Genomic DNA, 19,168 nt, shown 5'->3' on the forward strand with positions numbered 1-19,168 from the left:
CGCAACTGACTTAGAGCATTTTAACTCACCACGAAGAATTTCTCTTCTTTAATTTAGGTTAGGTAATTGTGTGGTCATAGAGTGCAGGTGGTTTTTATTTCTGCCATCAATATGCATAAGATCTTCTCAAGGAGGTAAGAGGAACTGGGGAGGTAGGAACTTTTGCTGTCAGGATATTACGGTGCAATAAAGAAGTGATGTATCTCACTAAGTGTCTCATAGTACGTGTCTAAAATCTTTCACTGTCAGGATAGCATTATGTAAGAAAATTTTAAAAATGAACCAATGTCTAGAGGAATAAATAAGATTTATTCAAGGATTTATGTGTTATTCCAAGTATGCATAGAGGAGATACTGGAAAATATTTAACTTTAAATTTGCCAATTGATTATAAATTCTGTATGTGAAAAATCCAAGTAAATGAAACCTGTTTATCTTTACTGGGCTCTTTGCTTTGGCCATATGTTCTTTTAATATGCATATTCTAGATTAAATAACCTTTTAAAAACCTTTATTCCCATTCAGAAATCTATCTATGTCTTTGTATTTGGTTGCTAAACATTTTCCATCTCGTTGAAGTTTTTGCTGGAGGGTAGCAACAAAAAAACTCCTGAGCATGTTCGTAATGAGAAGTCTGTTATTTTTGTATTATGATTGGCTGTTTCCCTTTCTATTGACATGTTCTTTCTAGTGATGTTTAAAGTTTTGTTTTCTTGTGCATTTTTTGGCTGCCATGGCATATGGAAATATTAATAGAAAGCTGGAGGTTGAATTATTACAGATCTGAAGCCATTCTTCAATGTTTCTTAATTTATTTATGCATGTTTGTCAATAGCATTAGACTTTATTTACAGACCGAAAGACTCATGCAGTAAGAATACAATTTCCAGTATGTCTCAAGCCATATCTTTACTGAAATAAAAATTATACATTTATTAGTTATGTATTCTTATAGACTGGTAACTGAAATCTTTTATTTCATTGTTCCAGAGTCCTTAACCTCATAAATAATTAATAGTCAAATCTTTTTAAGATTGTGAACTTTATTTTCATGTTTTTTATTTCTTTCTCAACACTCAAGTGCTTCCCCTGAGTTCCTAGGTTAAGAAGACTTTACTAATTGTTTTTAGATGTTTGCTATTTTTACTTTTATTTGGCCAGATAGTACCTGCTCCTAGGCACTCCTTGCTTTTTTTCATGTACCATGGTATCCATTTCTTTACTATTTCTTTACAATGGCTACTTGTGTATTCCTCGGATTTCATGTTCCACCTGTCCAGCTTCCCATTAAGCACTCATAGATTTCTTTTGCTTCTTAGTATCTGCTTTACCCAAATATCATATATTATTTCTGTTTGTAGTTAGTCAGATAGGTACTAGCTCAGAATTTGTGAAAAGAATAGGAAGTAAAATACATACATGCATGCATGCACAAAAGTTTTCAATCTAGAAACAGCAGAATATATAACCAGGTCTCCTGAAAAAGGAGAAAAACTCCAGAGATTCAAAGGCAGGTGGCATCTGGTTGGGTGTTATAATGTCAATAATTTACTTTAAAACACTTCAGTATAGATAGTGTCGTATTACGTTTGCCTTAGTTAGGTGAAGTTAGAGCTCAGTTATTGAATTCTGAATGCTAATGGAGAATTGCATTTCCAGGTGTGTCAGCTAGAGTTCCAATGAGAAAGCCTATGTTCCAGTTAATACATGTACTCTTGTCTCTATCTTGATCAACAGCACATCAGGCTTCTCTAATCATCATAAATGTCAGAAATGGTTTTCATTCTTGAATTAGATGTTTCTTGATTACCACAGTAATGTTAAAATGGACTCTCATTAGAGAAATTAAGGTATTCAAGCTAAGTAGATGAATCTCTCTCTAAAATGCTCTCACTCTTTTGAGAATGGTATGTAAAGATCCAGCAAGGCTTGTAGACTTTACCCTTACGATGACCTAGCTCAGTGGTTTATAATCTTTTTGGACTCGGTATCCATTTATGATATTAACATTTATTAACACCCCCCCCAAAAGAACATATATTATGAAATTAAAAATAAGGAGTTAATGAAATATTTATTAGGTAATTTTAAAATAGCGATAAGAAGCTTATTACTTGTTAAACACATTTATGAAAAATACTTTTGTTCTTAAAAACAAGTAGGAAGAATGGACTGATTTTACAGTTTTGAAAATCTCTTTAGTGTCTGGATTAACTTAAGATAGGTCTATTCTCCTGTGATTCTGCTTGCAATCTATTGAGATATGGTATTTGGTTGAAGCATATGAAGAAAATCCAAACTCATACTTCATTTGACTTATCTAACTGGAAGAAAAAGTGGTTTAATATCCTCTGCAGATAATTTGGATATTTTTCTTTGATATTATATTACAATATAAGAAGTGGTATTTTGTTGAGGGTTAGTTACAATGTGGAATCTGAAACTATATCTATGAACATTTTGTATTCTTTTCTATTGAAATCTATTGATCTATCTGCCATTTTGAATGGATCTTGTATCCATGCATCATTTGGTAACATCATGCATTGGTCATTAGGAAATAAATATTGGTTCACTGACTTATACAGATCTCCCAAATGTGAACACATTCCATTATACAATGTAAGTAAAATCACAGTCATTAATATTGTCACCAATATCATCAGAAAATTTTTAAATATTGGGATACTGCCAATATGATGAAGAAGACAAGGTTTTCAAAATCCTAAATTTCGCTTGAAAGTTCAACTTTTATCATTATCACTTGCTATCTTTGAAGTAACAGACTCACTTCATTCATTTTTTAGAAGATGCCTGCAAAATACCTGAAATTGAATAACCATATTTTACCATTCAGTTCTTTCAAGTAAATATTTCATGATAAAAAAAAAAAACTATTTCAGTTCTAGCTTAATTACATGAATGATTTTCCTTGTGACAACTATTATACTTCACTATTCTGCATAAATACTTTATGCAAAGTTTGTATTTTGCACTCAGAATATTAAACACAGGTATTCAGGGTCCTAGATTTAATAACATTTATATATTTTATTGCTTCCTAAATGATGTATTTAAATAAAACTCCCCCCTCCTCCCACCATGGTGAATGCAGTAGCAGTGAAGAACACAGGACTTCTAGCACAGTTTGATGCTGTCTTGATTTGTGCCAAGGCTCCAATAGTTTTACTCATTACTGCTTTTGTAACATCAGTGTAAGAGTTGAAACAACAAAAGAAAGCAAATAATATCTTAGTATTATTACAGAATAGTTTTGATCTTACAGATTCCCCAAAAGAGCCTCAGGGGTCATATTCTAAGAACTCCTATCCTAGCTAAGTTTTTAAAACATCATTGTGTCCAACCAGCATCATAGAAAGTTCAGGTTGCCCTTTGCAGACATTAAGGTAAACACAATCTTGCTTTTGGAATCCTTCTCTGGTTAAAGTGAAAGCTTTCCTGCCCTGGTGGTGGCTGAAGACAGAAAGGAAGACAGAAAGCTAGACTTCATTGAGCTTATAGAATTGTGAATGCTTCATACTCACTTGCTAAAAGTTGTCGGTGACCACAGTTTCTACCGAAAACAGCCTAAGAGTTCTGCCTGACAAATCTGGGTAAAGTTTACAACATTTAGGAAACAAGAAAATGTACATGAAAAAGAAAGTGTTTGCCATCTGGATTCTTCAATTCAGTTTCTCATTAACGACAGAACCTACCACCTCAGGTTGTCAAGAATAAAAGAACTGTTTCAGGTAGAAAGTGCTTATTTCAATGCTTGGCACATGCTGAGCTCTCCTTAGAGCTGGCTGCCACTCTTACTCTTACCACTATCATTATTATCACTCTTATCAGATAAAGCTTGGAGGGAATTTGGACTGGTCAATGGTATTTTTTTTAGATGGCATGAGAGCCACATAGGGAAAGGCATAAGAAGTATTTGAGGAAGCAGAAAATAATTCAGTTAGGTTGGAACCTGGAAATGCCCAAAAGAGGAATGATAGAAGGTAAAGATGGAGAATTTGTCTACAGAGGATTTTGCAAGTTAGGATAAGGCTTCAGAATCTAATTTTACAGATGTAGGTAATTGGGAGGCCTTCAAAGGCTTTTGAATGATACGATTGGCCTCTGCTTTATTAGATTAACCTGGTGGCAGGATGCATATTGGGTTCCGTTGCGGTAACAGGAGATAGACACAGCACCTGGACCCATGGAATGTACCTTGCCATTTTGACACAGTTGTCTATCAGATTTCAATTTTAAAAATAAAGGGTGAGCCAAAGTTTTAAAAGAGTAAGCCTCAAATTTAGGAATGTTGCCACTGAAAAATGAATAATGTGGTTGGAATTTCTTTGGGTCAGAGTTAGGTTTCAGCCAAAAACAAAGGGGAGGCAAACATTGCCAAATTGTTTCTTGTGTTTGTTACCTACATAAACTTTTTAAAGTTCTATCTTATGAGACTGGAAAAGCTATGATATTTGGTGACAAAATTAGTTTTTAAGCTTGACAGATATAAGAGCTGCAAAGAAATTCCTTTTGTATCATGATATCCGTATAGTTTTCTGATATCTAAAACAAAGAGGTTACATAAAAGTAAAAGGATAAATTTGCTTTCCTCTATAAGTGAAAGAAATTACATTTACTTATAGAAATTGAGCTACTAGTTCCTAACTCCTTATTGTCTGGACTCTGAGTACAATAATAGTGAAATATCAATGTGTTGCTATGAAGATGTAGTAAAATCATAATATAAAAATAGCCATGTAGCCTTAGTCAGTCTTACTAGGTGAAAAAACTCAAAATGAATAAACCCGAAACTCATTAATTCACCATCGTGATCCCCAGAACATCCCTTTCTAGATAATGTCTCTCAGTGAGGAAGGGTGGTTGAAATGATCAAGTGGCACGTTCATTTACTTTCTAGTCACAGGAAAAGAGACCACATAATTCTATCTACCTATTTGTCTTTCTCTAACATTTATAATTAAATATCAGTTTGTTTGCATCCTGTGCAGCCGAAAACACTGCTATTTTCCAGTTCAAATATGTAGCTGAAAACACTGCTATTTTCCATTTCAAATATGATTAACATGAATAGAGTGACCACAGAGTAGAAAAAGCACCCTAAATGTGACTGAGTAATTAGGTTTGGTTTTCTAGCGTGGAAAAAGAATGTACTTCCCAGGGGGCCCTATGCGTTGGCACCACCCAGCTGTTTAAAGAATTTGCTCGATGAAAGCAAAAACCAAGGGAGAACAAGGAGAAACAGGTGGTGTGTCAACAGCGAAGTTTCAGTGTGACATCTGCAGGTTGCTCTGTGGATCCGGGATCAGAACAATTCACTTCACGAAAGCCCTCCTTGGCATGCAAAGTCTTCTAAAACTAAATGAGAGCTGAAAGAATTAAAAGAACCTTAAAAAAAGAAAAAAAAAGGGAAAGAGGGCATATCAAGCCATCCAAAAACTTTACAAAGGATTTGTCTGTTCATATACGTGCATTATATCGATCTATCCAATACACATATTACTATTCTTTTTGGTATATTAAAATTGCAGGATACTGTATGTTTCATTATACACATAATAATAATAAAAACAACCCCCCCCCCTAAATACCTTTGAGAACTTCTATTGTCTTTTATTGTCATCTCACACCAAACCAGTAGGGTGTGCTCATAACTCAACATTGTCCTTGTGAAAGCCCACCCTGACCCTGTAGTGTTTTTACTAAAGGTAAACAAAAATAGCACGCATTTATAAGAGACAAAAATGCCCAATTTGTACTTCGCTCTTGCAGTCGGTTTCATGGCTCATTAAGATGACATGTTATGATATACTTCCCTAACTTTGGTTCCTCTACTGAAATGCTGATCAATGTCTTCTCCAATGAATTGGAAATGAAATGTTGATCAATGTCTTCTCCTGCTGAGTTATCCCTCAATCTAGGTGCCAATTATCAAAGCTCTCTATCTTGTCTCCTGAGTCTCTCTTTTGGACAGCTGGTATTCTTCAGAATCGGATGCAGGAATCTTTCTGGTAAACAAATACTTACACAGAAAGATGAGAAACTAAATTATGCTGCTAAATCGTGTCTACAGTTTCATCCCATAGTGCCTAAATGAACAATGCAGAAGTCATCTAGTAACCTATGTCATTGCTTTCAGTTTTTTTAAATGCAAACCTCATTTCTCTTTCTGGAAAGTGAAAACACACGGTTTGGCAAAAATTGACTCAGAGAAGAACTAAGAGACAAAAATTAAGTATGAATACAAACAGTTCTTTCCAGGATAAAAATAGACAGAAGAACATTGCACTGGCTTTCACTTTGACTTGCTTTGTAATTTGTGGAGGTAGAACACACTCAGTGTCTTTCATTGGCTCTACATGTAAAAACTTGGCTGAAGGATGCAGACAAAATGGATAGTATGAGCTCATCTGTCTCCAAACAGTGTTTGGTTAATGACTGTGTAGACTACGATTGTTTAATTGTACCTGGAACAGCTGAAAATGACTAAGCTTAAAAATCTCACAGCATATCCAAATTTGGATGGACCAATACTATATTTACCCATATTGCAATGCAAAGTCAAAGTTGATTATTTAACATTCAGGATAGAATATGCCTGGATAATCTAACATATCCTAGGAGTATCATCTATGTGAATCTTCATTTAGACCGTTAATATTCTTTTTTAACAATGTGAAAAAAAAAAAAAAGCACACACACAAAAGTTACATTAGGGAGGAGGCTTTATACTTGTTGAAACCTTTATTTAAAAACAAATTTACTGCATTTGGAAAGTGCAGTAATGATATTCCCTATGTGCTCTTCCTTTCCCCACCTTCCCAGCCATGTCGCTGGTTCTGGCCAATTTACCATGAGCAGAAATGACAGTCAGTTCTGGGCCAGGACAGTTTTTACTTTTTGCCTCTTTTAATGCAACTGATCTTAAAGGCTTCATGTTCCAGATGGCTTGGTATCAGATACATCAGGACTATCCAACACGTGTCAGACTTTACTGAGTGAGAAATAAACCTGTGTGTGTAAAGCTTTGAGATTTTGGGGCCTGTCTGTGAATAGCAAGCATCAAGAATCCTGATTAAAATGAGGTTACTAGTTGTTTTATAAGTATATAAAATGTATTTTATGTAATTTTTATAAATGAAAAGGTTTAATTCATTTTTACTTATTTATGTTTGATTAGATAATACATTAATAGAGTGCTTAATTTAAAAGTGCAATGGGATATAGAGTGAAAAATCTTTGTTCCATTTCTTTACCCTGATCATCCTTCCTCTCCTTGGGGACAGCATATGTTAATAGTTTCTCATATATATTTCTGGAGATATTCCTCTTATACATACACAACTATATATATATACATATATATAACATATATATGTTATATATATATGTTCTTTTTTTTACACAAATGAAAGCATACTATACATTATTTTTATTGTGCTTTTGATTTTAGAGGCACTCTTTATATATTAAGGGAATTTACCTTTTGTCTGTGATATGCATTGCACATTGTTTTTCTCACTTTGTTATTTATCTTTTGACAAATGTTTTTCTAATACAAATTATTTCATCTTAGTTGAACATATGTATCAAATTTGGAAAATCTCTTTGAGATGACATTTTAAAATTCTCACTTGCTTTCTTCTCTAACTTTTGCAGTTTCATTTTCTTACATGGAAAGCCTTGACACATTTGAGGTAAGTTTTGAAACAGGGGTTCAGCTTTGATCTTTCCCTGACAGCTACCTAGGTGTCTCAATTCTATTAAATACTTTCCACAGTGATGAAATGCAACCTTTATCATATTTACTTTTCTATATTTTCTTGGATCTATTTCGAGGCTTGCTATTCTATGACAACGATGTGTCTCCCAATTTGTGTGCTAGCATCATTTACTCTTCAGTTTATGCTAAAATGGATTCTATACTCACCACTTCAGTGAGATTTCTTTTGTCCAAAGCTGCTCACTTTAATTGACGTTTAACACAGGATGGAGGTCCTGGCCGTGTATGGCAGGTGAGGAGAATGGGATGAGATCTATAAAAGAAATAGAAGGTGATATGGAAAGGGGAGATCTCTCAGAATCATTGTGCTTTTTACGAGCGAGCCAATGGGTTGTGACCTGAATTAGTCATTTCTTCTTTTTTTTATACCTTGGGCTGCAAAAGTTAGACTATAAGGAGCACTGGGCAGGTGGGCACATTGGAGGGGTGCCTACATCTTTCTACACCTTTCCCTTCTGGTAATTCGGAGTAATCTGCTGATAACTCCAACTCTCTAAATTTTGGCCTGGAAAGTGTCTGGCTACCCAATCTTTTTTTTTTTTTTTTTTTTTTTTTTTTTTTTTGCTCAGAATGACTCATTTTTTTTCAAAAAAATTGAATAAAGATTTCACACAGATTATAGTAATAGTGGTATATATATATTTGTTGTTTAAAGTTCTTGGAGACTGACTAAAGCAGTGTAAAAATATAGACAATACAGTCCTATAGTTTTTTGGGTATGATTTATAAGTCTCATTCAATATTTTTGATATCTAAAGTGTGAGAAAGTCTTTGAGAAGTGTAGATAATTTTGAATAAGAGTATATAAACAAGCTAGAAAACGTTTTTGAAATAAAACCGAAATTCTAAAAAGGAAACTCAGGCAAACACTATTTTTCTTTATCATTTCTATCAAATTCAGAAGTTTCTTTAGGAAAGTGCACTGAAGATTTTGACTATACAATTTTAGATTTTTTTAAATGAAGTTATTCTGAATCAGCTCTAAGTACAGATAGTAATCTTAGTTTCCTCGGAAACAGGTCACTAATCATTCTTAATCAGAATTCATTTAGCTCACCGATCTATGGTCAGATATTTAGGCTAGGCTCGGCGGGGCTATTCTTCTGATCTTGAGTGGGCTTGTGGACAGGTCTGGGGTACATTGGCTTTCCAGCTATGACAATAGGGACAGCTGGGGCACATATTTCCCACCCTCCAGCAGGTGACCCTGGACACATTCTTATGGTGGCGTCTAAGACAAAGAATGAGAACCAAACCCAGATGGGAAAGTGCTTTCCCTAGATTTCAGTGGCTAAAGCAAATCACATGGCTGAGCCCTGTGTGAGGGTAGAGGGGAGGCTGGGGGAGGTATAAAGCTTGCTGCCAAAAAGCACAGAAATGGAGATGAGTGAAGAACTGGGGCCATTCATACAATCAACTAATCACAGTAAGAAATACCAATATGTTCAAGGAAGAGATGCTAATTAATAATTAATTCATTATAATTAATAATTGATGCCAAAGTGTTATAGGAGTGGGAAAGAGGAGGAAAGAAAGCATCATGGACTGGGAGTTGAGAAAGATTTTTTTTTTTTCTTTATGTGTGGGGAGGGAGGATGGATGAGAAAGAAACCTGTGAGGAAAGTGGAGTGGAAACAAAGGACACTTTAATGGGTGTTTCTAAAGACTTTTTATTTGCAGTCACTTTAATGTCATCCAAGAGGTCATAGAATGAAATTCCTCTTTAATCACTTTTGGCTTTGAGCTGTAATTTGTATGTGTCACAGCTGCATGACTAAACTGCATTGATCTCTAGATTCATGTTTGTTGCAGACACTGTGGCTTGCAGGCCCGTTTTACATTTTTAACAGATACGTTATTTTGGTCTCTAACGGCACTGTCATCTGGGAAGCTGAATACCTCTTTAAGTGTGCTTATTATTAAGTATTGTCTTTAAGCTCCAAAGCCATCCTTGTATACTTTGTGATATTGGGGCTGAAATTCTGCAAGCCATAGTTTTCCTTTGGTGGAAAGTTCTGCCAACAGGGGACACTAAAGGGAGTCTGGAGGAAGGAGGGACATGCACCTTTCTAATTGCTCATTGTAATAATGGCTCTTTATCTCAGCATTTGGCTTGAGCAACAGCAGTTGGTCCCAGTTCCAATTTTTCCTATACTCCAAGAACCAGCTGGCTGACGTTCCCTGCAAAGAAGTCTGAGTCCCAGCTCTACAAGATGTTCCTTTGCACTCTTAAGGTGTTAGCACTGGCAGTAAACTTTTGTTTTAGGCTTGAACCAATATCTGACCTAAAGCAACTTAATTAACCTCCAGGGGCCTTAGTAAAGAGATTCTAAGGTTGTTATCACTTCTAGCATTGTCACAATATATTTGTCTATGTAATGCACCCACCTCCACTCACAAAACTTACTGAAAAGTGAAACAATTTGAAGTGTTTAATTTAGAAACCATTTCTAGATGACTCATCTAATAGACTTCTTAGATTAGCTAAATTATCAGGTTGCTAATAAGTATAACACTTTAATAGAAGGTAAGTATAAAAGCAAGACAGCCAAAATGGAACAAAGCACATTTGTTTGGAGTAACGAGAGCTTGCCTATGTGAGAATACATTGGAACATTAAAAAGAACATGTGATAGAACACAGATTTTGATGAACACCAAAGTTGATTACTCCTTACAACTACAAATAAGCCTTTACAGTTTCTGATTCAAAAAGCTTCCAAGAGTTTAATTTTAATTTTGTAAGTTTTTAGATTCATATTTCACTAGTTAACTATAAATCTTTTCTTATTGTCTTCCTTTTGTATAATTCCCTGCAAACGTGTACTTATAATTGCAAGTGTTTACAGTAATGTTTCTTGGTAGTGTATGATCCTGATTAAAGTGGCTACTGCTAAATTTGGTATTTATATTAAACTATGAATTGTTTTCCTAGTGTTTATGCATAGCCCCATTCCCTAGCAATTAACATAAATTTCTGGTGAACAAAAGAGCTTATGGAAATGGAAAAAAGCAAAATGCATATTTGCTGGCCTTTCTAGAATGGCATGGGGATGTGGAGGGAAAGGAATGTGACTTTGCTTTTCCTTTGACTTATTAATGATTTTGTGTTGTCTATGTGCCTGAAGACTATAATAGCAGACACATTTTTATAAGCAAAATAGTATGCTTTATATTGGCAATGGATGCATCTCATGGGCTTTCTGCCGTATTTTTTATTAGAAAGTTTCCACTGAGATTTTATTTAAAAATCAGGGGTAGATTACCACATCAGTTTTCAAACGTTCAAAAATATTCAAAAAAAATATGATTATAATAAAAACAACATTTTTTAGGACTAAAAAAACCTTGATTATTAATAGCCTAGTGATTTTGTGGAAATAATTTTATGCGTGTGTGTGTGTTTTAGAGTCAGAATCTTCCTTGCTCATTGTAATAATGGCTCTTTATCTCAGCATTTGGCTTGAGCAACAGCAGTTGGTCCCAGTTCCAAAGTAAGTTTTGAGATAATATATTGAATCTAAAGAAAAGGTATAATTAAATTTCTAGAATTTGCTTATTGGTTGTTAAGTATAGCAAGATCTGTGCGCTTTATATAAAATGCCTCAAATGTAAAAAAAATGAAACTTAATGATTAATAATTCTATATCACTTATTATCATTAACTTTAGGAAACATAACGAAGTCATCAAAGCACTTAAATTTAACAATCACAAAGGAGCCTAAAAAGCATAATGAATGCGTTACAATGCTCTTCATTTGTTTCGCTTTCCCAGAAAATCTACTGCCCTTCCACTCTTCTTCAATCAGTTAACATTTCCATCAATCACCCAATTTCTTTGCCTTGATCTTAGAGTCATCCTTATTTCCTTTCTTACTATTCTTGTCCACACCCAATGCATTTTGAACTTTTTTATGAACTACCTCCGAATATATCACAAATCTGATTACTTTTCCCCATCTTCCCATCTAGTACTCCGTTTATCACTTTGATTTTGTCTGATGTTTCCTCACAGTGAAATTCAGCTCATGCATTTTGTACAGAAATATCAGAGAAGTGATTTCGTTTTCTTCTCAATGAGGCATCATCAGATGATATGCAATTTGTTTTTCTTATTTGTCCTATTGTTTAAAATATTAACTCTGGGCCGGGCGCTGTGGCTCACGCCTGTAATCCTAGCTCTTGGGAGGCCGAGGCGGGCGGATTGCTCAAGGTCAGGAGTTCGAAACCAGCCTGAGCAAGAGCGAGACCCCGTCTCTACTATAAATAGAAAGAAATTAATTGGCCAACTGATATATATATAAAAAAAATTAGCCGGGCATGGTGGCGCATGCCTGTAGTCCCAGCTACCCGGGAGGCTGAGGCAGAAGGATCACTCGAGCCCAGGAGTTTGAGGTTGCTGTGAGCTAGGCTGACGCCACGGCACTCACTCTAGCCTGGGCAACAAAGCGAGACTCTGTCTCAAAAAAAATAATAATAAAAAAAAAATAATAAAATATTAACTCTGATCATTTGATGAAAGTGCTCTCTTCTAGGCTTTTCCTTTGTAAATTTACTAATTCTCAGTTGTAATTAATACATTTATTGGGGGGATGTTTTGAGACTGTGTAAATGTACAGTTCCTCATTAAGTTTTTGCTCACAGGTTTTAGTATCTATTGATGTTTATTGGCTAAATGAAATATTACTATGATTATTGCCAAATCATAATTATCTACTTTCATCATTTCTTCTATATTTATTATTTGGCATTTTGCTCTATGGGAAAGCTTTCTTATCTTACATGCTTAAAAAATGAATCCATCATTTAATTGATAGATTAATAATGTATGGACATGAGAATTACTATTTTATATAGTGGATTGTGTTCTGTTACTATCATTATTTATTTTAACATCAAAATGGCATGAGGATATGGCAGAAAGGAATGTGGCTTGTCTTTCTTTTGGCATATTAATGATGTCAGCTGTTTATATATGTGAAAATAAACTTAATAGCAGACACATTTTTATAAGTTAAAGGATTGATATATTCATATAAGTAGTCTAGACAATAAAGAATTTTACAAGATGATTGGAATAGTTTCAATAGAAATTCTGTAAGTAAAAATTTAATTAACTGATATTAAGATTTTAATGAATTGTTATAAAAACAGGTTAGCCAAAAAAAGTGACAAGATCTAGATAATTAGAACAGCTATCCCTAAAATTTTGGCACCAGGGACCAGTCATGGAAGACAATTTTTCCACTGACTTGGGAAGGGATGGTTTAAGGATGATTCAAGCGCATTATATTTATTGTGCAGTCAAACCTCTCTGCTACTGATAACCTGTATTTGCAGCTGCTCCCCAGCACTAGCATCACCGCCTCAGCTCCACCTCAGATCTTCAGGAATTAGATTCTCATAAGGAGCACAACCTAGATTCCTCACATGCTCAGTTTACAGTGGAGTTTGTGCTCCTATAAGAATCTAATGCTAATGCTGATCTGACAGGAGGAAGAGCTCAGTCTGTGATGCTATCAATGGGGAGCAGCTGTAAATATAGATGAAGCTTTGCTCACTCTCCCACTGCTCACCTCCTGCTGTGCAGTCTGGTTCCTAACAGTCACAGACAAAAGTACTTGTTCATGGCCTGGGGGTTGGGAACCACAGGATTGAAAGACAGGTCTGTAGGAAATACTCAGAATGAAGAATAAGGGAAATTAAGAATTTAAAGACTGGAGTCTTATGAAAAACAATACAAACAGCTGAAGGTAAAACTAATGAATTGGAAGATACTTTAAAAGAAAATGCATAAACTAAAAGCCAAATAGGCAGAAGAATAATTCAGAAAATAGCATGAAAGAAATATGGGACATGGTGAAAAGTTTATACATCTATATACCTTGATATGCATATGTATATTTCTATCTCTATATCTAGCTCCAGGTAATCAGAATACAAGAAAAAGGAGAAAGACATAAAGGGTAGAAGCAGCATTTAAAAAAATACTGGCTAAGAAATTTTCAACTTTGAGAGAAAACATCAACCTACATATTTAAGTTGCACTTTAAAATCCAAACAGAGAAAGTACAAAGAAAATCAGGCCAAGGCCTCGTCAAACTGATGAAACCCCAAAACAAAAAGAACTTCTTAAAAGTAGACAGAGAAAAGACAATAATATTACTTCAAGGGAGCAAAAATAAAATTGACAGCTTACTTACAACAAAATGATAAAATCTAGAAGACAAATGATATATTTAATTTGCTGAAATGAGGAAAAAAAATGCCACTCTAGAATTTTACTCTCAGCAACAATATTCTTCAAAATTAAAGGTGAATTATATCTAATTCATATCATATACATAATGGAATATAATTCATATAAAAAAGAATAAAATCCTGTCATTTGCAACAACAAGGGTGGAACTGGAAAACGTTATGGTAAGTTAGGCACAGAAAGACTAATATCATGTGTTTCCACTAATATGTGAGACACTAAAAAAACCATTGAACTAATAAAAATAAAGAGTAGAATGATGGTTACTAGAGTCTTAGAAGGGTAGTGGGGAGGGGAGATAAGGTGAGAATTGCTAATGTGTACAAAAACACAGATAGGAAGACTAAGCTCTCAGTTTAACAAAATAGGCATGGATGGGTATTACCTTAAAACTATAAAACTATAAACTATATATGACAAACCTACAGTCAAGACCATACTGAAGGTGGAAAAATTGAAAGCATTCCTGCTTAGAACTGGGACCAGAGAAGGCTGCCCTGTATCACCACTTCTATTCAACATAATGCTGGAAGTCCTAGCCAGAGCAATCAGACAAGAGAAGGAAATCAAGGGTATTCAAATAGGGAAAGAAGAAGTCAAACTATCACTCTTTGCTAATGATATAATCTTACATCTAGAAAACCCTGAAGATGCTGCCAAAAGACTACTGGAATTTATAAATAAATTCAGCAAAGTCTCAGGTTACAAAACCAATGTACACAAATCAATAGCATTCATATTCCCCAACAATAGTCAAGCTGAGAATCAAATCAAAGACCTTTCACAATAGCAACAAAGAAAAGAAAATACATAGGAATATATTTAACTAAGGAAGTGAAAGAGTTCGAGGAAGAGCTATGAAACACTGAGAAAGGAAATAGCAGAGGATGTAAACAGATGGAAAACCATACCATGCTCATCGATCAGCATAATCAACATTGTTAAAATATCTATACTATCCAAAGTGATCTACAGATTGAATGCAATCCCCATTAAAATACCAATGTCATTTTTCACAGATCTAGGAAAAATAATTCTATGCTTTCATATGGAACCAGAAAAGACCCTGTATAGCAAAGGCAACCTTAAGCAATAAGAACAAATTAGGAGACATCACTTTACCAAACTTCAAGCTATACTACAAGGCTCTAGTAACCAAAACAGCATGGCACTCACACAAGAATAGAGACATAGACCAATGGAACAGAACAGAAAACTGAGATATAAAACTGTCCTCATACAGTCATCTGATCTTTGACAAAGAAGACAAAATGTACACTTGAAAAAAAAGAATCCATATTCAATAAATGGTGCTGGGAAAATTGGATAGCTACATGTAGAAGATTGAACCAGGATCCACACCTCTCACCCATCACAAAAATTAATGCACGATGGATAATAGACTTAACCTAAGACATGAACCTATAAGAATTCCAGAAGAAAATGTTGGGAAACCTATAATAGACATAGGCCTAGGCAAAGAATTTATGAAGAAGACCCCAAAGGCAATCACAGCAAGAACAAAAATTAATAAATGGGATTTGATTAAATTAAATGGCTTCTGTACAGACAAGGAAATAATCTTAGAGCAAACAGACAACCTACAGAATGGGAAAAATATTTGTATTCTATATCTGATAGAGGGCTGATAACCAGAATTTATAAAGAACTCAAATAAGCATGAAAAAAAATCAAACAGCCCCATAAAAAAGTAGGCAAAAGGCATGAATAAAAGCTTTTCAAAAGAAGATAGACTAATAGCCAATAAACATACAAAAAATGCTCAACATTTCTAATCATCAGGGAAATACAAATCAAAATCAAAATGAGATATCGCCTAACTCCAGTGAGAATGGCTTTTATCAAAATGTCCCAAAACAATAGATGCTGGCATGGATGCAGAAAGAAAAGGAGCACTTATACACTGCTGGTGGGACTGAAAACTAGTACAGCCTCTATGGAAAATACTATGCAGATACCTCGAAGAACTAAATGTTTTGTTTAGTTGACCTACCATTTGATCCAGCAATCCCACTACTGGGTATTTATACAAAGGAAAAAAATGTCATTTTATCAAAAAGGCACATGCATTCCAACAATTATTGCAGGATAATTCATAATAATAAAGAGTCGAAATCAATCCAAGTGCCCATCAATACATCAGTGGATTAATAAAATGTGGTATATGTATATATGAGTTTAGAAAACTGGAAGTTTTCATACTGGACAGTAATTATGCCTTCCTGCTCTTCTAGAAGGAGACCATCTTCTAGAAGCAGGTCTACAAGATAACCTGCTTTTTGTTCTGGAGGGAAACACTATCTCTACCTTCCAAAGCTCTTTGTTTCACAACATTCTTGAATATATAGTCCAGAATAACAGGAGTCAATGCCTGTGCTCACAAGAGGTGAAGAAACAAGAGGTGAAGAGGCCCCATGGAGAATCATCTTCCAATGATATTAGCCAAAATAGACAATATGCTGTAGTAAAAAGCAAATCATAACACATACAAAAAGTGTGAAAATATTCAGAGGATGTTCTCTAGCTGGAGAAGAAATAACCTAGAAGTCAGTGACAAAAGTACAAATAGACAATTTTCAAAATGTTTGAAAATTAAGATGTACTCTTCTAAATTATACATAAGCGAAAGAAGAAATCACAGTCATAGTTAGAAAATATCTTATTGTCATGTACTTAAAAAATTTAAAACTTGTAGAATGCAACTGAAGAAGTGCTCATAGGGAAATTATAGCATTAAATGCATATAGTAATAAAGAAGAAATGCTAAAAACAATTGCATAAGCTTTATTTTCCAGGTCCAGCTGAAACCATGATAAGTTAAAGCCAAACACCCTAAGAGAAAAGAAATGATAAGGAACAGAAACCAATATAAAACAAAAGCAAATGAATAGCAAAACCAAGAAAAACAAAATTCTATTGTTTGAAAAGTCTAAGAAAATTAAAGAACTCCCTAGTGATAGAAACCATAAAAAAAGGCAAAAACAAACACAAATTACAAACATAAGGAATGCAAAGGTGATGTCACTATAGATTCACAGATTTAAAATATGGTAAACAAATATCATTATATTTAAATGAAAAGCTCTCGAAAAACACAACAAAACAGGAAAAAGTATAAAATCTCAACATTTCTGTATCTATTAAAGAACTTGAATCCATAATTAAGACCACTTATGCAATGCAATATGATACAGCAATGAAAGAAAATGAGCCATTAGTACTTCTGACACAATAATATGGATGAATCTCACAGACATAATGATGAGTAAAATAAAGCTAAATACATTAGAGTAAAAAATTATATGGCACCATTCATATACAGTTCAACACCAGGCAAAATTAATCTATGGCGACAAACGTATATATGGTGGTTACTTTTGCATACATGGTAATGATTACACGAGAGTATAAGGAAGTCTTATGGGGAATTGGCAATGCTCTCTATTTTGGTCTCTCTCTTGGATATATGTGTGATAACCTTGTAAAAATTATGCCTTTATGATTTACATTCTGTCTTGGATATATACTATATTTCCATAAGCATTGAAATCAAAATAACAACTACCACAAATTGTAGAGAAAAAATAACCTGATTTCTTGAATTTAATGTCTGAGGTTGCCAAAACATTATTCTTCCTTCTTCTCTTAGTACCTTTTCCTCAACACTGCATTGGGCTATTGGGGAAGGTTGGGGACGACTCTAAAATAGATAATCATTATTAACTCTATGAGCAAGATTGGATTATGTCAGTAAAGAGTTAAAATCCAAGTTTATTTTTAGTATTTAGGCCACCTAAATTCACTAGCTGACATCAAGGAAGAAAAAAAAAAACATCAGTGTTTATGAGGATTCTCAGCAGGACGTGTTTATGTTAGATACTTAGCGCTGTAGGGTGCTGTGATTTGGAAAACATAGGAAGATCCAATTAACAGAATCTGCACTATAGAAACTGAACTGTATTAGGCTTTTGGACAGCTTTATGTGTGAATGTGAGAACATACTCTTAAAAATGTTACAGTTTCATCCCATATAACTTCATGAGAATTTTCCTATAGGCTAGGGATTTGTGTTAAAAATAGAGGTATATTGGCTTCTCATTTGTGGAATTTTCGAATAAAATTCCTAAGAACCACAGTTTCAGAGGATAATACTGGTTTGTTCTTATCTGATTTTGAAGGATGAGTAACAGCTTATCTGCCTGTATGGGAGGAGGGGACAGAACATGTTCTTTCACCACCACTGTCCCTATACTAATGGTTTGGGCCCTCAACACAATTGAGGGACTTACACTTATATGCGTGACAAATTAACAGAGACTGCTGCGTGTGGCCAGCTGCTTTCTGATGAACCGTCCAGCCCCTCATCTGACTTTTCTAAATAATCCATTGTGTTTGAAAAGACTCATTCATAATGGCAGACTATAGATCACTTCTAAAATGTGCATTTTCAAAAGAAAGTATAGTCCACTCATAAGCCCCAGAGTCAAAATTTAACCAAACTTCTCTTCAGAGATTTGTGGAATCTGGATCAGAAACCTTATTTCTAGAAACTTATCTTGATATTTCTGACTTTATTCTCCATATGGAATGTTTAGGAACAATGATTCTTAAATTGGTATTTGTAGATCTCTAGAGAATCAGAGGAAATTCCAAAAAGATTGCACAAGATAGAACTATGGAAACCTGAAAAACTGTGTGGTAGCACTCAGATCTATAATCTAAACTTCCTACCATTACATTTTCTAGATTTTTTTGTTTGGCTACATATATACAACCATTTTTGCTAATGCATGATTATGGGATTGAAACATAGCACTCCCTCATTTTTTTTTTTTTATATATATATCACTACATTTTCCAAAGTTTATCAGTCAGGAAATCAAGGTGTGTGTGTGGGGGTGTGTGTGTGTATCTATCTATCTATCTATCTATCTATCTATCTATCTATCTATCTATCTATCTACATGAATATGTGCATGCTTATATTTCTTCTAAGTTTTGGTTTGTAAATGGATTGAGAATAAAATGAGGGCATGCAAAAAAAATTAAGGAAAAATTGGAAAAGCTGCTGGGGAGTGTGGTAT

Source organism: Microcebus murinus, chromosome 15 (assembly GCF_040939455.1).
Source record: "Microcebus murinus isolate Inina chromosome 15, M.murinus_Inina_mat1.0, whole genome shotgun sequence".
NCBI classification, from domain to species: domain Eukaryota; kingdom Metazoa; phylum Chordata; class Mammalia; order Primates; family Cheirogaleidae; genus Microcebus; species Microcebus murinus.